The sequence below is a fragment of the Daucus carota genome, chromosome 5 (genome assembly GCF_001625215.2).
Source record: "Daucus carota subsp. sativus chromosome 5, DH1 v3.0, whole genome shotgun sequence".
In the NCBI taxonomy this organism is placed as follows: domain Eukaryota; kingdom Viridiplantae; phylum Streptophyta; class Magnoliopsida; order Apiales; family Apiaceae; genus Daucus; species Daucus carota.
In genome coordinates, this window is record NC_030385.2 from 5544593 (window position 1) to 5562937 (window position 18345).

Sequence of the window (18345 nt, forward strand, 5' to 3'; positions counted from 1 at the left end):
AGAGGTTGTCACAATGAAGAGGGTGAGCATATCTGGAAGAAACCAATGGAAGGGTGGGTGAAAGTGAATACAGATGCTGCTCTCTTTCAGGATGGTAGTGTTGGAGTGGGCTGTGTGATGCGAGATTCTCAGGGAGCGTTTATTGGAGCCAGATGCTGCAGAAGGATGGGCGCATGGTCACCGAGAGAGGCTGAGGCAATTGGTATGAAGGAAGCGTTGTCATGGGTACTGAAAAGAAGAAACCAGCGATGCATTATGGAAACAGACTCTCAGGTGCTTGTTCAGGCATGTAATGGCAGTCCAGGCGAAGCCATCTTTGGCACAATAGTTGGGGATTGTAATGAGTTATTGAAGCACATAAATCCAGTGCTAGTTAAATTTACTTATCGTTCTGCGAATAGTGTGGCGCATAGCTTAGCAAAAGCCACCTGTTCTATGTCAGAAGAAAGGGAGTGGCTTGATAGTCCCCCGGATTTTATTTTGCATGTACTCGAAAGAGATATGATTTAAGTAATGAGAGTACAATTTATTCAAAAAAAAAAAAAAAAAAAAGTATAGTCTAGCAAATTCTACCACTAAGAGCTCTCCTAGTTTAATCTAAAACAACTTTTACACTTTCAAAACATATCCATTAAAAGAAATCAGTAGATTCATTAAATTAAAACAAATGAAAAACAATCATTTTCATTGCTTTCCATTTTTTATCGAAAATCTTGAATTTGGATAATCTATATGCACAACCGTCGGTTCCCGGTTCGGAATACTTGAGATCCTGATCCAGATCCAAACTTTTTCGGGTATAAAATAAGATCCATATACGGATCCAGATCGAAAAAAACCGGGTTCGATAGATTCAACCGAGTCGGAACGGGTCGGGTAAAACTGCCATATCTATGCACAAGTTTTCACATATGAAATGAAATTAATGAATAGATGATTATCAAAACATACTATATAAATTCAAGAAATCACGTACAAATAAGGGAAAATAGATTTTTTTGCCACCCAACTTATTATTTGTTTAGAAACCTACCACTGAACTATAATTTTTTTCTTTTTTGTCACTAATGTTAGGTTCAGACTTTTTTTTGTCACCAACGTTGGGTTCGGATTTGATTATTAGCAATATGTTATTTTTTTAGTACTCCCTCTGTCCCATTTTAACTGATGTTTGACTTTTTAACACGTATATTGAGGTGTGAAAAAACAATATCTACACTCAATAAAAAATTTCAATTCTTATATCAAATAAAAGTTTAGACTTTAAACTTTTATTTGATATAAATTTTATAAAAAATAATCATGTTTAGATGTAATTTTTTTAACATCTTAAAATACGTGTAAAAAAGTCAAAAGCAGTTAAAATGGGACGGAGGGAGTATTATTAAAATATAGTGTTAGTATGCAATATAATGGCGATCTGATATGTGTCTATATCTTTATGTAGTGTCCTAGGTAGTTTACCTTGAAGGACGAAAGTTGGACACACATTTTGAGACTCCAAAAAATTTCAAAAAATATTTTATTTTATTTTTTCTGAATAAAATTTAATGTTGGTTTTTTTTTCCTTAAAAAAACGTTGGTTTTTTTTGTCACTAACGTTATGTTTTGATTTGATTATTAACAATATGTTATTTTTTTAGCATTATAAAAACATGGTGGTAGTCTGCAATATTATGGTGATATGATATGTGTCTATAACATTATATACAGTCATCTATATGTCCCTTAGCTAGTTTACCTTGAAGTATGAGAGTTTAACAAGCATTTTAAGAACCTAAAAAATTTAGTTTTATAAATTATTTTAAGACTCCACAAATATATAGTATCACTTGACTTTATAGTTATTTACCACTACTTGTCACGTATTTTAAGGTTCTCATTTTTTATAAATATAGTTCCATAAGTTAATTTTGAGATTTCCTTTCTGAGTAAAAAATCCGTACTCTCGTCCTCTAAGATAAACTACCTAGGACACATATGGAGTACTACATGTAAAGATATAGACACATATCACTATTTAGGGGAGAGCATGGGCCGGTTCGGCTCGGTTTCGGGATAAAACCGGAACCGCAACCATATATCTCCGGTTTTAAAAATCGAAAACCGCAACCGCCGGTTCGGGTTCGGTTTCGGTTTCGGTTTAAAAACTCCCGGTTCGGTTATAATTGGTTCGGTTTCGGTTATAAAACCGATAAATTTAAGAATGAAAAATAATACATGAACGAAACACTCCGACCAATAATATAAAACTGAATCTTACCTAGAATTCTCATACGGAAAATATTCGCGGAGCATGCAAGATACAGAATTGATAAAATGAGGTACCAGACAGGAAATAGAAGATGCAGAATGGAAGAGCAGCCTGGCAGTGAGCATATATATTCACTGAGCATAAAAAATTAACACAGACTTGTGTTTCCTTTAAGTATTAGAATCAATTTATTGATTTTTAAACATTACATAGATTATATATTTATATATTACATATATTATTTATTATTTTATTATTAATTTAATAACCGGTTCGGTTCGGTTTTTATCGGTTCGGTTGGGAGGTATAACCGGAACCAAAGCATTTAAATCGGATCGGTTTTTAATTTTTCGGTTTCGGTTTCGGATCGGTTATATTCGGATCGGTTTTTTCCGGTTTCGGTTCGGTTCCGGTTTCAAATCGGTTTTTTGCTCAGCCCTATCACTATTATATCACTATTAGGTGCAATGTGCAACATGCTGAAATCAAAGGGGTGTCAAATGCAATTAACTCTAAAAAGAATAACATAGTGTTAATAATCAAATCCGAACCTAACGTTAGTGACAAAAAAAAAATCTGAACCTAACATTAGTGGCAAAAAAGAAAAAAATTATAGTTCAGTGGTAGGTTTCTAAACAAATAATAAGTTAGGTGGCAAAAAAATCTATTTTCCCTACCAATAAATATGTAGCGAGTTCAATCATGATAGAATCCATGTCACACACAAACCCAATGACCAAAATCATAAGTGGGAGGTCAGTAGACATAGAGACATATATCAATGAAATGACTATCCTCAAAAATGAAACCGAAGAACGAGGACTTTGCCGAGGGATAGTCGTGGCTAGAACTTTTGACAAGAACAATGAGAATTTGCGGATCGGCAGTTGTGGCTAGGGATTTTGACAAGAACAATAAGAATTTGGGGATCGGCAGTTACGGCTAGGGATTTTGACAAGACCATATATGATAATATATTGATCATTTATTGGGCCATCTATATATGTGGGCTGGACCTCGTATAGCAATTTTGACAAGATAATATATGATAATACCTAGTATATATTGCTCATTCATTGGGCCGAACATAAGTAATATATAGCCTATATATGCGGTCTGGTCATCTAACTTCGAACACTAGATTCACCAACTTTTATGAATTAGTACTTTAATTATAGGTATATTAATCTCTTATGATTGCACAACAATATATTATGTCATGACAACAATTATTTTACGATTCATAAATGATCACAATGCTTTATTGTTACTTTTAAATTTTAAACTATATCTGGCCCAATGTATATTGAGCCAATATTAATATAGTTGAGTCTTATATTGACATCTTTTTGATGTGGGACAACTTTACCTCGTTATCAATCAAATGGCATACAAGTTTTGAGTTTTTTTATAAACTTTACCTCATTACCAATCAAATGGTATCCAAGTTTTGAGTCTTTTACACTACAAGAAAATTCATTTCTAATGACAGAAAATTCCGTTGGCACGATAGGGATTTCCGTTGGTAAATCACCTTGCCAACGGAATGATAACAAAACTAATTTGTTGGCATATGGCCCGTCGGGAAGTTCATGCTAACGAAACAAATTCGTTACTAAATTTACCAACGAAATACAGATACACTAATAACAGATTTCTAGTTTTTACAACAACAATGTTATAACGAGCATGCCAACGGAATATTTGGTTGGTATTGTTAGCGATGTTATCCCAACGAAATTTTGTTGGTACAATTAATAACAGAAGTGCTAACGACTTGTTACTAACACTTTGCCAACAGAATTTAAATTATTTCTAGTATAAACATATTCTTTCTAATTTTCCAAGACCTGTACATTTTAAGATATTTATAAAAAACAATGAAGTAACAACAAAATATATATAATAATCTCAACATTTATAATGTCATATGCAATAGTTTTAAGTCATAAGCGACATACATAAATGAAACTAACACTGCAGTTACTAAAACAAATCTTAATTATCATCATTTTGACTATCTACATCAGGTCCCTGAGAATCTCGGACTGAATTAGCCTGAATGAACCTGGCAATTTGATATTCCATCACTTCCATCCGCTCATTCATCTCTATCAGTTGTACTTCAGCTACTCATTTTCTTCATTGACAACGGTTGAAGTGCAAGGCATAATTTCAGACTGATAGAAGTTGCTTGTGATGAACCAACTCCATATACCCTGTTCAATTGTCTGGACCTCCAACTGCATTAAGAAATAATGCATTTCTATCCATAGGCTGACCAGAAGTATTCTGCTGCTCGCAAAGATTCACAAAGGTTTCCTAAACATAGCTACAGTACGAGTCAAACTTGATGATCAGTTAACTATAGATCAGCCGATAAAAAAAAAGTATACTAGGTTGCACATTATTATCATCAACCAAGCCATTCTCATCATAAAACCAATACGGTGTGTGCTATCCTCTCTTATTTAACTCGAAGAAATCATAAAACAAGAGCTAGAGACATACTAATAATATAGCACACCATAAAAACAAAAAGAAATGGCACAAAAATTGCAGATCCATCGTCATTATTAACCTACAAAACATAACTAAAAAATTATCTTAAGATGTATAGCATGTTATAAAATAGCAAATGAAGTTTAATTCTGCTACAAGTAGCTGGACGAGAATCACACACGTGATTGTAAGGGAGACAACTCATTCTTTCAAAACAAAAAAAAACAGAGGAAATATACTGAACATGTTTCTATACACAGACAAACCAAGGTTCATATATATTGACACTACAAGACAACGCCAAATAAATCATCAAAGCTTAATGTATTATGATTTAATTTGGGTATTTGCTTATAATCTATGAGTTATTCTTATCCTAAACTATGTTCCTGCATCAAGAACATAGAAGGCTTCAAAGAACGTGCATCCATAAGCAAAATATACCAAATGTATCTGATATTCTGATTAAAATAAACATAACTCATAGACTTTAAATAAATAAGCCAAATGCATCTAATATTTCATTGATGTGAACAAGACCTGTATGGTGGTGCACACAATGGCAAAAAGAAAAACAAGATAAGCTGTAACAATTAAAATAATCAATCACAACCACAATAGGAAGAAACTATGTTGAAGCTATCATTACCCTCATATCTAGACCTGCAGCCCCATTGTGTTTCTTTGGACTAGAAAACTGAGCAAATCCAGCAATCTTAACACCAATACCCTCATCATCCACACTTGCAGCTTGATATTTAAAGTCATACAATATCTCAAAAATTCAACATCCATACAATCCCTAAATTTAACAAATTAAATACGCCTGCAAAAAACACCTTGAAAATGACAAAGAAATAACCAGTTTGGTTACCATCGTAACGACGCTTTCCCTGGGCAGCCAAAGAATCTTTACATGTGAAAGCCCCAATTCCAAGCTTCGCCGAAAAACCCTAATCACCTAAAGAAGATCCTCTTAATTAGCCCAAATTAGCGATATATGCCTCAAATCGAAGGACGATATGTCTAAAATTGAAGAACACACCTAAAATAAAGTTGAAAAAATGTGTTACTAGAGAGTAAATTGAGCGAGAGACAGTTTATCGAGAGCCGGATGAGGAGAGAATGTCTGTTGCGGGGGAAACAAAGAGAAAAAGGCCAAAAAAATTTCAATTGGGGGGAATTGTAACCGCGCAAATTTTTATCATTGTTTCAAAATCTATACTTTTAGTTTTTGATTGCTAACAAAAAATTTCAAATATATAATAACTTTAATAAAATTTAAAGTCTATTATATCTTTTATTTTAAAATAAGAAATTGATCAAAATTTAAATATTATTATATGTGTTTTGTAATAAACTTAATTCTCATGACTTTAAAAATAATTAGTATAATTTGAGTGCATTTGACTAAAATATTCAAACACCAAATAAAAGGTTAATTTTTTTTACAAAAATTTAACCAATATTAACTATTAACATGTTAAAATAACATCCGTATGATTGGATCGTCCAAAATGATTTTTTTAAAAATAGTTTCAAGTTTTGGGTAAGTATTCGATTAAAGGCTAAGTAATTGGCTGCATTTGACTACAAAACTCACACAACAAATAAAAGGCATATTTTTTTAAATTTATCTTAATATTAACACGTTATAATAACATCCGTATGGTTGGATCGTCCAAAATAATTTTTAAAAAAATAGTTTCATGTTTCCGGTTAGTACCCCATTAAAGGCTAAGTAATTCGACAACATTTGACTTCAAAATCCACACTCCAAATAAAAGGCTAATTTTTTTTAAAAAATTTTTTTATCAATATTATCACGTTACAAAAACATCCGTACGGTTGTATCGTCCAAAATGATTTTAAAAAAACGGTTTCATGTTTCTGTTAAGTATTCGATTAAAGGCTTAGTAATTTGACCGCATTTGACCACAAAACCCACACACCAAATATAAGACATATTTTTTTGAAAAAATTATTTTAATCAATATAACAAGTTACAATAATATCTGTACAGTTGGATCGTCTAAAATAATTTTTTAAAAAATAGTTTCATGTTTCCGATTAGTATTCCATTACAGGCTAAGTAATTTGACAGCACCTAACTACAAAATCCACACACCACATAAAAGAACGTCCGTATGTTTAGATCATCCGAAATGATTTTTAAAAAAATAGTTTCATGTTTCGGTTAAGTGTTCCAGTAAAGGCTAAGTAATTTAATAGCATTTGACTACAAAATCCACATACTAAATAAAAGGCTATTTTTTTTAAGTTTCTTTAATCAATATTATCCCATTACAATAATATCCGTACAGTTGGATCGTCCAAAATAAATGTTTAAAAAATAGTCTTATGTTTTAGGTAGGTATCAGATTAAAAGCTATGTAAACTGACAACATTTGACTACAGAATTCTCATACCAAATAAAAGGTTAATTTTTTTATAACGATTCAATATAAAATTTCCAGTTAAGAATATAATATAAAATTTCTAGTTGAAGAATGAGCCAATTAACAATTGTGTAACATATATAAATCAAAGAGAATTACTTAATATTAATATTAATACATATCTAAGTCCAGTATACTCTTGGTTTTTTTCTACAACCCAAATCAATTTAATTTACTAAAGCCCATTGGGCCTTAGCATTACACACATGTCAACTAAAGAGACTAGCATAGTATCCGTGTATTATGTGCTCATGCAGCGGCATCTAAAACTAGTAACCAATTAGTAACGAAACTGTTAATATTTACCAATGGAATATCAACGAACATAACAATAGATGTTTTCGTTGCTAGTCTGTTGCTCATTCCTTGGCCTTTTGTTACTATTCCATTGCACGGTTATATTTTCTAACGGAACGTCTCGTTAGTAAATAAGCGTAGGTAATTCGTTGCGAATTGGTTGGCAGAATATTGGCTAGTCAAATCGTTACAAATCCGTTGGGAACTACCAACGGATTAATTTCCCTTAGCAATTTCCATTGGCAAAACCGCTTTCTCTTGTAGTGTTATAGGAAAGTGAGATAAACCTCTTACAATTCTTCTAGTTTTATGAGAGTAAATGTTGGCCTTCATACTAGCATATTTAGAATCTTTAACCTTTTTAGTTAATAAATTAGGCTACCTTTTGACTCTCTAATTAACAAATGAACCTATATAGATTCGAGAAGGAGATCTATTCAAAATCTCCTCGATGTGGGACAAATAAGTTTGTCACCTATATTTTTTGTGTTCTGTCGTAAGTGCATCTATGGCATAGTGTGGCTGTAGTAACCTGGTTTAAGCCGTCAGTAATCTAATCAACAATCAAATCGTTCACTCTCTCCCACTGTGAATACAGAGGTGAATGAACAAACAGGCCACTCAAAGCAACTATAGAATACACAAACCTTGTTCTTGTCATTTAACACTATTTGCATGAATTGCTCCAAGGAGCATAGTTATCAGGAGCATAAACTTTTTAACATCAAAATTAGCCCATGATGATCATTATTTGTCTAAATACAAAGGGTGTTAGTTGTTATCAACAAAATTCACATCAAATTGATGATGAACATGAGAAATCTCTCCAGTTTTCTCATGTGTATGGTTTGAAAAACTAGAATTACAAGATTGAGAGGCACCTGAATCAGTGACGGATGCAGAAAATAATTTCAGGGGGTCTATTTTTTCTACTCGTCAGAGTTGATTGAGCTTTGGTGAAGCTTCACCAGCTACTCTTTAAAAAGATGCTATTGTATAGATTAATAGCCCAAATTAGCAAGTCCATGAAATTATAATTTATACACACCAAAAATTTTATGAGCTGACCAAAGTCAAATTCATCACAAGGTATTCAATACCACCATAATACTCTACCATCATACATGTACTAGTCCAAGTATTAAAAAAGTATTCATAAATGGCATTCACAAAGTGAGAGGATTGTCTGCTACCAAAATACAACATCTTCTTGTCAACTGTTCTACACAAACAAAGACTATTAAAGAGTATACTAACTTCTCATATGGGAGGGCATGGATCCCTCTGGAACACCCCTATTAAAGAGTATACTAACTGCTATTTTGGTGTTCCCGTTTGAATTCTCTTGTGGTGGGGAATACACATAATGATATTCTGGTCATGAACAGTTTGTTAATTAACGATAAAATGATATGGAGAAGGAGAATTGCAAAAGCAACATAAAACTTCTATAAGGACTTCAACTGCAGCATGTCAAGATGGCCAATGATCAGATGCATCTCCCATTAAGCTTTCATTGATACAATGAAGTATATCACCACCTCATATGATAAATACCATCAAGTCCTCCAATCCAGGCTTCGCCAAAGTTAGAGTGTTGGTTATATATGCTGCCTACTTTTTCCCCGTTGTCTGTCAATTAATGTCAATCGTACCTAATTTATATAATAATATGAAAATGAAAGAAAATGCACCTTTTTCAAGAAAAGGATTGTGCCTCAGGGTAATGATGATATGTAGGAAACTGAACTGAATTAGTGAGCAATACCTTCTTTCATTCCCCAGCAAAATTCTGAGGGGATACAATCCATAAACCTCTCCTTAAATAAAAGTTCCCCAGATCTGTCCCACCTGTTTTGTTTTATACATCGATAAGTTATATTTCTTTAGAAGGCTAAATTTATATAATAGAAAATGAGTGCATATCCTTTAAACTGTTACCAGACATGACAAATATTTCTGAAGGGTACTGCATGCTGCAAGTGGCCATGTACACCGATATTTCCTTCGTATGAGAGTACTTCCCCTCTCTGAACCATTCTATGGTCATAAAGCTTCATCTGCAGTAAGTAAACATGTCATGACAGCTAGGACAGAAATGAAGAAATTGACCCTGGACCACTTCTGCTATTTCCTGCAACATTGACCATACCAGACCCTGGCTGAAATGATTCTTCAGATGAGAAAACCAACCTGGGGCCAATTCCTTCATTTCCAGATACATTGTACATGCCAGGCCTTTGATGAATTGATTGTGTAGCACAGAGAACTAAATTTGGGCCACTTCCTCCATTTCCCGGTATATTGGACTGAACTTGCTGTGGCAGAATCAAGTGTGTATCAGAGGGAATCATGGTTAAGCCACTTCTCTTTTTTCCCGATATACTGCACATACCTAAAGCTGGCTGAATTAATGCTGTATCGGTGCTAACTGAGCTCAGGCCAGGTTCTTTATTTCCTGATACATTGTAGACATCAGGTGTCGGTTGTGTTGAATTAGTGACTGCAGGAACTGATGTCAAGTGTATTCCATCATTTTCGGGGACATTGTATAGATCAGGTGCCATCTCAACTGCCTGTGCTGAAGAAACTTGCTTTAGACCACTACTTTTATTTTCAGAAAAATCATGGAGAACAGGTGCTGGCTGAAGTAGCTGTGTAGATGAGCAATTGCCTGCTTCACAACAAAGGCATCCTGTTGGATTTTTCTCTATATTCTCCTCATATCGTAATCTCTTCTGGTGAATTTTTTTGACAAGGTATGCCACGCTTTATTAAGAAGCTTATGTACTTCCTGCGACCTGATCAGCTTGTTATCTTTAGCCAGTTTCACGTACTGCTGCTTCATTGTCTTTATATCTGCTGAACTATCAACGCCTAGGACACTATACCGGTCTATTTCCTCATCTGCAGGGGAGACTTGCACAGTAATGTTACCTAGAAAGCGTAAAAGTCCGTGGAGCTTTGGAAATATATTCTGCTCCTTAATAGCAAAATCAATGGCCCCTTTTACATCATTTTCCTGCAGTCTTCTGTCCAAATATAGTCTTGCGCTCTTATCATCCAATAAAATGGAGTCCATTGCAACGAGGTTCAGGGTCTATATGGTGATGTGCTTGAGACGTCAAAATTCCTTGTCAATGATGCAACCTCTGATACTTTAAGAGAAAGAAGTTCAAGTAAGCAACAAGATATAGTATGAGATTATTAGCAAGCATTACTTACTAATGCTTGCGAAACAATTTCTAGTAGGGGTGAGCAAAAAAAACCGAAAAACCGAAACCGAGCCGAAAAACCGAAAAACCAAACCGAAAAAAACCGTAACCGACAAAAACCGAAAAAAACCGTAACCGAACCGAACCGTCATAACGGTTTGGTTACGGTTACGGTTTTACCCCTAAAACCGAACCGAAAAACCGAACCGTTTATATAATATATAAAAAAATATAATATTTATTATATATTATTATATATAACATATTATATATGTGTGTGTGATACAATATATTATTTATATAGTTTAATAAGAGAAATTGATATTATAAATATATAGATATTTTTCTAAAATTAAATATAGTATTAAATTTGTATATACTAGTTTCCAATCATATAAAAACCGGAAAAAACCGAAACCGACCAACGGTTAACCGAACCGAAAAAAACCGTTTCAAACGGTTCGGTTACGGTTTTTACCAAAAAACCGAACCGAACCGAAATACACGGTTCGGTAACGGTTTTAGATAGAAACCGAACCGAACCGACCCGTGCACACCCCTAATTTCTAGCATATAATACTGCGAAACAATTTCTAGCATATCATAAAAAAAAAATTAAAACTGTGGGGTGCAAAGTGTAAACCCCACATCTGTTAAGACCATAGCAGTACATAATTAAGAATGCATGAAACTCTAGTTTCAGGAACAATGCTATGGAATTCTTACTTTTGCCTTGAACATGTATAAAGATCCTAAGAGTCAGGTATTTCTAAGTTTTTACCGCCTTTAAGAAGAATCTATCCCTTGTTTGGTTTCCTTCTTTTTTATTGCCTGCATTGCCTACACCAAGTAGAATAAATAGAGAATATGAGATAAAGATAAAACCTATATATAAATTGTTTTAAATATAAATCAAATGCACATTAGCAGAGCTGTTGTACCTGTTTCAATGCTTCCTGAAAATCGTCTGAAGGGTTGGCGCTTCTTCTTTTAAAGCACTGAATATAATGAATGCTTAGTGGTGTCTCCTATGTGACAACAGAAAAAGGGTATTTAACCAATATAAAATTTGCTTCATTACTTATATCCTTATATGCAATATTTAGTTTCTGAGCATTGAGTACAACATCCCATAACTTAACTGAAGCAACCGAGGAAATTAACTAAAACAAGTAGCGTAAGATCACTGGTGAACAAGAATCGGTGCATTAAAATTTGCACACCATATATTTCAGTATTTAATCTTACCGTGCATGGAAAATTAGCTAATTTAAAAGACTGCACACAATGTGCCGTAATCATTGCAGCTTAACTGAAAACAAATGTAGAGCAAAGAGACTTGGCTACATTAGCATTGGCTACATTGCTACCACACTCTAGTACCAGCTCTGGACATTCTCAAAGAGACTTGCAGTTACATTAACAGTCTGCAAGTAGAGGTGAATGATTTAAGCGGCAAACTCTCTCAACTGCTAGCTTCTGCGGACAACAATGTATTAGAGGTTCTGAAAGACTTTCCGCAACTATAGAGATTCATCCTCGGCTTAAAACTCAGACTATCTATATAATTGTAGCTTCTTCTGTTTGCTATGTTATATCATGTCTCCCCAGGTCATGTGAACAGACCATATATATTCTATTTCCAGAGTCAGATAGACACGCCATGCACAGTGGCGGATACACAGGGGTCAGGTGGGGCCCCTGACCCCACTTGAATTTTTATATAAAAAAAAACCTACTTTTTTATGTATAAAAAATCAGAACTGTAATATAAAATGGGGCCAATAAAGATGATATGGGGCCAAAAAATTCAAGCCCGGGCCAAGAAAAGTAAACACAAAATAATAGCAAGTCATTTGTGCTCACAGGTGCAGAGTGATGAAGACAAGACTGAAGAGCAACGCAACGACCGGAAGAACGGCCGAGAAAGCTCAAAGCTTCTTTGTATAATCAAATCACATCAAGCATATAGATTGTATGGTGATCTATATTGAAAGAGACGTATTCGAAACAATAAGTAATGAAGATATTATGGAGAGATTTCAGAAAATGAAGAAACGGAGAATGCTGCTGTGATAGGTAAACGTAATATGCAGCTCACATATGTAAATATTATAACATCAGACTTATTCTATGATATTAATTTTGCTACCTATCATGTTTAAAAAAAATTGGACCCCACTTGGCTCGGACCCTGGATCCGCCGCTGGCCATGCAACCAAACTTCTAGTAAGATAAATGATGATCTGTTTTTGTATGCACCAACATTCTTCCCTAGCTACCCTTATATGTATTATGCTAATGTGCTGACCAAGATCCGATCAGACAAATGCAATTCGCAGAAGATCAACTTCATATGGATCCCTTATCACCAATCTACGTTGATAATTTGTGCTTCTTTAGTATGCATGGCATCACGGTTTGTAATAAATAATAATCATTTTCTATAAATTTTAGAGTGATTGACACTTTGCACCCCTGTAAATACTTATGAAAAAAATTAAAACTGTGGGGTGCAAAGTGAAAACCTCACATCTGTTAACTTTAACGGTCAATTAAACGGAGAGTGGTCAAAGGGGTGAAAAGTGAAGCGCTTTTCAAACTTTAGGGTGCATACTGCCAAAAAAAATTGTTTGAAACCAAATCGAAAAAGCGCCTAAACATAAGGGGTGCAAAGTGTCAATCACTCTATTTTCTATAATATATTATTTTTACTAATAAAATGTTATGATGCTAAATAAAATTTTAACAATATTGAACATTAACCTAATTACGACTAAAACATATTCCATCAATTACGCCGTATCCATACTACCAAATCTACTAATTAAGAGCACTCCTAATATATTCTCCGATCAAAAAAACTTTTACAATTTCAAAACATATTCATTAAAAGAAATTGGTAGATCTAATAAATCAAAACAAATGAATAACAATCATTATGCTGCCTTACAATTTTCATCAAAACAATAAAATTGGATAATCTATTCACAGTTATCCATATATGAAATGAAATGATTGAATATATGATTATCTAAATAGACAAAATTCGAGATATAACGTACCAATAAATATTTAGCGAGTTTAATCATGATAGAACCCATGTCACACACGAACACAATGATCAAAATCACAAGTGGGAGGTGAGTAGACATAGAGACATATATCAATGAGATGATTATAGTGTATAATGTTTCGTGCGAAATGAAACTAAAGAACAACGAAGATGGTGCGCAGGGCTTGTGGTGGCTAGAACTTTTGACAAGAACATTGAGGATTGTGCGGACGACTAGTTGTGGCTAGGGATTTTGACTATATAATATGATAATACCCGGTATATATTGTTCATTTATTGGGCCGTCTATATATGTGAATTGGGCCTAATGTATACAGGGTTTGGTCCTCAAACTATGACCACTAGATTCACTAACTATTATATATTTCTATGTTTATAATCGATATATTAATCTCTTATGATTGTAAAATGAAATTTTATGGCATGTCAAAATAATTATTTCCAATTTATAAATTTTCACTATGCTTTTATTTTAAGAATCATATAAGCAAGATGTTGTTGGTAGGGATGAGCGTGGTTTGGTTCGGTTTCGACCGGAAACCAAATCATAACCACATTTATTCGGTTTCAAAAATCAAAAACCAAAACCAAACCAAAAACCGTTGGTGTGGTTTCCGTTTTCATTTATGGTTTCGGTTTTAAACCAAACCAAAAATTTCTTTGTTATCTTTTTGATATTAGATGGATGTTAGAATTTACAAGAAAGCAATGTGTAAGGAATCAATATTTTGTAGATTAGCTTACTTATTATCATACAAGGTGAGATCTACTAAAAATGTTGCAATTGTAAATGTAATACCACAAACTCTGAAAGTATGCAAAGTAAATAAGTAAATGAATGAGTATATCCTATGCTTCCTATGCCTGGAAACTTTTCAAGGCCTTAAATGATATATTGTCTCATAACTGACCAATGACCATTAATGCACATATCAAGAAACAAGAGCTGATATCTAAGGTTAAAAGCAGAAACAATCTAATTAAGGTACATAACAATCTGATTAAGATACACATTTCAAAAACTTTGGGCCATTCAAAAGAAAATTATAAGACAGTCTAAAAAATTAAATCAAAATATTATTATAATTAATCTATATGTATATTTAATATATATATATATATATATATATATGTATATATATATTGAATTAATCTTATTCGGTTTGGTTCGGTTTATATTCGGTTAAAAAAAAGTTTAAGAACCAAACCGTAACCATATTATTGGTTCGGTTTTTATTCGGTTTGGTTATTAATTGGTTTGATTTTTATTGGTGCAGTTTCATTCGGTTTTTTATGATTTCGGTTTCGGTTTTTTGTTCGATTTTGCTCATTCCTAGTTGTTGGTGTTCCCGATTATGATGAAGATATGGTGGTGGACTAGGCATTTTACTCCAATTACACGGGGCTATTTTGTTACTATTTTACAATAATTATATAAATCTCTATTCAATAGCAAGCATTAATCACTCAACAAACGACAACTTTAATGAGAAGTGATACAAGAACAATTTGATCAATATTAGCACACAAATGAATCACTCAAAAATGGCAACTTAAATATGAAATGATGCAATATAAAATTAAACATTAATTTTATTTGAGTCAAAATCTTAGAACAGATACTCATTTGTAAGGCTATAAGCCATATTTGTCAAAAAAAAAAAATATAACTGCTAGAAATAGGGTGGTCCGACGTTACAATTTATTATCTAGTCATCTTGTTATCCCGAAAAAATGCATGACTTTTACAGTGATACACCAATAATTATGATCCGGTTTCAACATTCAATAATACAACTCCAATTTCGGGCTCTTAACAACAATTAATTAAGAATTAATCACAAAACATATAATGAAAATCAACTTATTATTTTTAGTACGTTATTTTTTTCCCCAACCTGATTGAATTGACAGTTGGGGCTTTGTCCCAATAATATTATATTCTCGTTAATAAAAGTACTTTTGTTTTCTGGCAAAAACATAAAAAATTAATGGTACTCTAAAATTTTTGTTACAAGTAATTTAACAAGGTCCACACTAACTAAAATAATTAAAATTAGCATTATTTATGAAGTTTATAAGGTTCATGGTTAAAATTTTAAAAAATCGAAGAAATATTATTGTTGTGAAACAGATACTAATAGAGGAACTGTGATCAACTTTATTGAGTATGAAATTACATTCTAGCCCCTGCAAATTACAGTTAATGACGCATTACTCCTCTGCAATTAATCACCGCAATTACTCTGTAGTGCCCCCCAAGTTTTTGGACAAGTTCTTATCTCCTCCTCGATCAGCATTCTCCGCAGCCGTTCTCCTGCCATTCTTCCCGTCATTGTGCCCTTGTGATGGAAACCCACAAAGCTGACCAAGAAATCTCGCCGGAGTAGGAGCAGACTTGCGAAACTCAGGTCTCTCTCCCCCTCTAACTTTTAATTGTTGGGTTAGTTTAGGTCATCATCCTTCCTCTCGCAAGTATATAGTGCACGGCCATCTTGCGCTTTGTGGTTAGCTTTCGGTTTGTTTCCGAGACAAATTTATTTGCTTTGGTGCCGCTCTTTTTGATTTATGCTAACTACATCAAAAGAACTCGAAAGACGCACACACATCTTTCAAATAAAAGTAGACTTTGTCAGAACCATAGTTTGATTTTGATATCTCCAGTATGATTATAGGCATTTTTGCTTAATGAAGCAAGGTAATAAAGAGGCAGGGCACAATGTGTGTTATGCCCAAAATTTAACTATGAGTATATATGAAATGGTACAACCCTCTAAGGGCTTGACCTATATGAGAGGGCGTAGCCCTCGGAGGTGTGACCTCTATGAGAGGCTTGACCTCTATGAGAGGGCGTAGCCCTCGGAGGGCTTGGCCTATGTGATAAGGCGCGGCCCTCGGAGGCTTGACCTCTATGAGAGGGCGTAGCCTTCGGAGGGCTTGACCTCTATGAAAGGGCGTAGCCCTCGGAGGGCTCGGCCTATGTGATAGGGCGCGGCCTTCAGATGGCTCAGCCTATGTTGAAGGGCGCGGCCCTCGGAGGGTTCGGCCTATGTGATAGGGCGCGAATATTGGAGTGATGTGTGAATTGTGAGGGAAAGAGTGAGTCTCAATGATGACCCTTCCGAGGGATACGAAGACCTACCCCTCCGGGGGATACGAAGACCTACCCTTCCGAGGGACATGAAGACTAGTGTCGGGCTCATCTGGTAGTTATCAGGCTTATCTGGTAGTTCCCAGGCTACATCCGGGCATGTTCTATAATCCTCAATCTTGTTATCTGCCGAGTTAACCCTCGTGTGGGGGCTTGAGGTGATCATGATTGTTGAAGGCCCTAAGGGGTAACACGAATGCCGATCATATGTCTGAATCCTGTATTCTGGTGAGTTAGCCATCATTGGGGGATTAAGACGATCGTGTAACATGGCTCCCTAATGGTCTTACCTCTTAACGAGAACCTTCACCAGGGGGTAAGGACGCGTCCCTACACCTCAAGGAATTGGTCACGGCTATATCAGACGTCTCCTCCATGCTACGAAACGTAGCGGTTAGTGTTACCTCTCGTAGTGGAGATAATGTCGTATACGTGATGTACTTGGACTAGGAGTCTGAGGTAGTTGGCCTCAAGGCTTAATTCTAACTGGAGTAGAACTCTGAAAGCATTGGACGTCTAAGAGATAAGTCACCACCTCAGGGTTAGTGTTATCCCCAAGAGGCCTAGTCCTGATCAAACTAGGAGTCTTGGTTCAACAGAACTACGTATGGCTTGGTCCCCTATAAATATAGGGGTACGTAGGCACATTGAGGGATCATGAGTTGAGAGTACAAGGAGGCAAATCAAAACCCTAATCTCAGCCACCCCCTAAAACACACAACCACCACACTCCGGCAGCTAAAACCACCGTCATAGATCTTGATTCTGACTATGAACCTCATCTTTGTTGATTACCAAATTCCTCCATCAACAATGCGCAACTAAGCAAGGATACAAGTATACAATATCATGTTACGGCAAGCAACGATGGATGGTTATTGATATCAATATATTCACTTTATAAAAATTAAGTTATTAATTTATATTAATTAAAAAATTAATAAAATTATTGTCAGATTTGAGTTTTATTTATATCAAATCAATATATAATATTTGTTTATAATAAAAATTTAAACTCATACCTTAAACTCCAAAGATATATGGATTTTTAATATCGGGAGGGAGAGGCGGGTATTATGAGATTGAGACACAAGCATATAGCATCAAGTATCAGCAACCAACAATAAGTTGTGAAGATAATCAACTAATACACTTGTAAACACGCATTAGTAATTATTTTATTGCATTTCAAGCCTGAGGTAAAAGAGAGAGAGAGAGAGAGAGCCACAACAATCCTATATATGATTCTTTGCCACTGAATATCTATCTTCTAGAGCACAAATATTTTTGCCTAGAAGATGGCTGACATGTAATCAAGGGCATTTGTTTAAACTTATAACGGGTTCCATACTCGCTGCCAAAATGGTGTACCAATGACAAAGCTGGATTGT

At 34.5% G+C, this 18345-nt stretch overlaps 3 long non-coding RNA genes across 4 annotated transcripts; all 3 read right to left on the minus strand.

The window, feature by feature from the left end:
* Positions 1 to 4135: 4135 nt before the first annotated feature.
* Positions 4136 to 5970, minus strand: LOC108220751 (uncharacterized). Of its 2 annotated transcripts, none has more exons than XR_001806793.2 (2): positions 5406 to 5970; positions 4136 to 4576 (listed from the first exon to the last, which is right to left on the minus strand). It is a non-coding gene; the product is annotated as an uncharacterized LOC108220751 (long non-coding RNA). The 2 variants fall into 2 exon arrangements; XR_001806792.2 differs by having other exon boundaries at positions 4136 to 4586.
* Positions 5971 to 8653: 2683 nt separating this feature from the next.
* On the minus strand, positions 8654 to 10869 carry LOC135153009 (uncharacterized). The gene is made up of 3 exons (XR_010292486.1): positions 9454 to 10869; positions 9281 to 9363; positions 8654 to 9144 (listed from the first exon to the last, which is right to left on the minus strand). It is a non-coding gene; the product is annotated as an uncharacterized LOC135153009 (long non-coding RNA).
* Positions 10870 to 10945: 76 nt separating this feature from the next.
* LOC135153006 (uncharacterized) lies at positions 10946 to 14020 on the minus strand. Its single transcript, XR_010292439.1, has 3 exons — positions 13793 to 14020; positions 11669 to 11755; positions 10946 to 11567 (listed from the first exon to the last, which is right to left on the minus strand). It is a non-coding gene; the product is annotated as an uncharacterized LOC135153006 (long non-coding RNA).
* Between the last annotated feature and the right edge of the window lie 4325 nt (positions 14021 to 18345).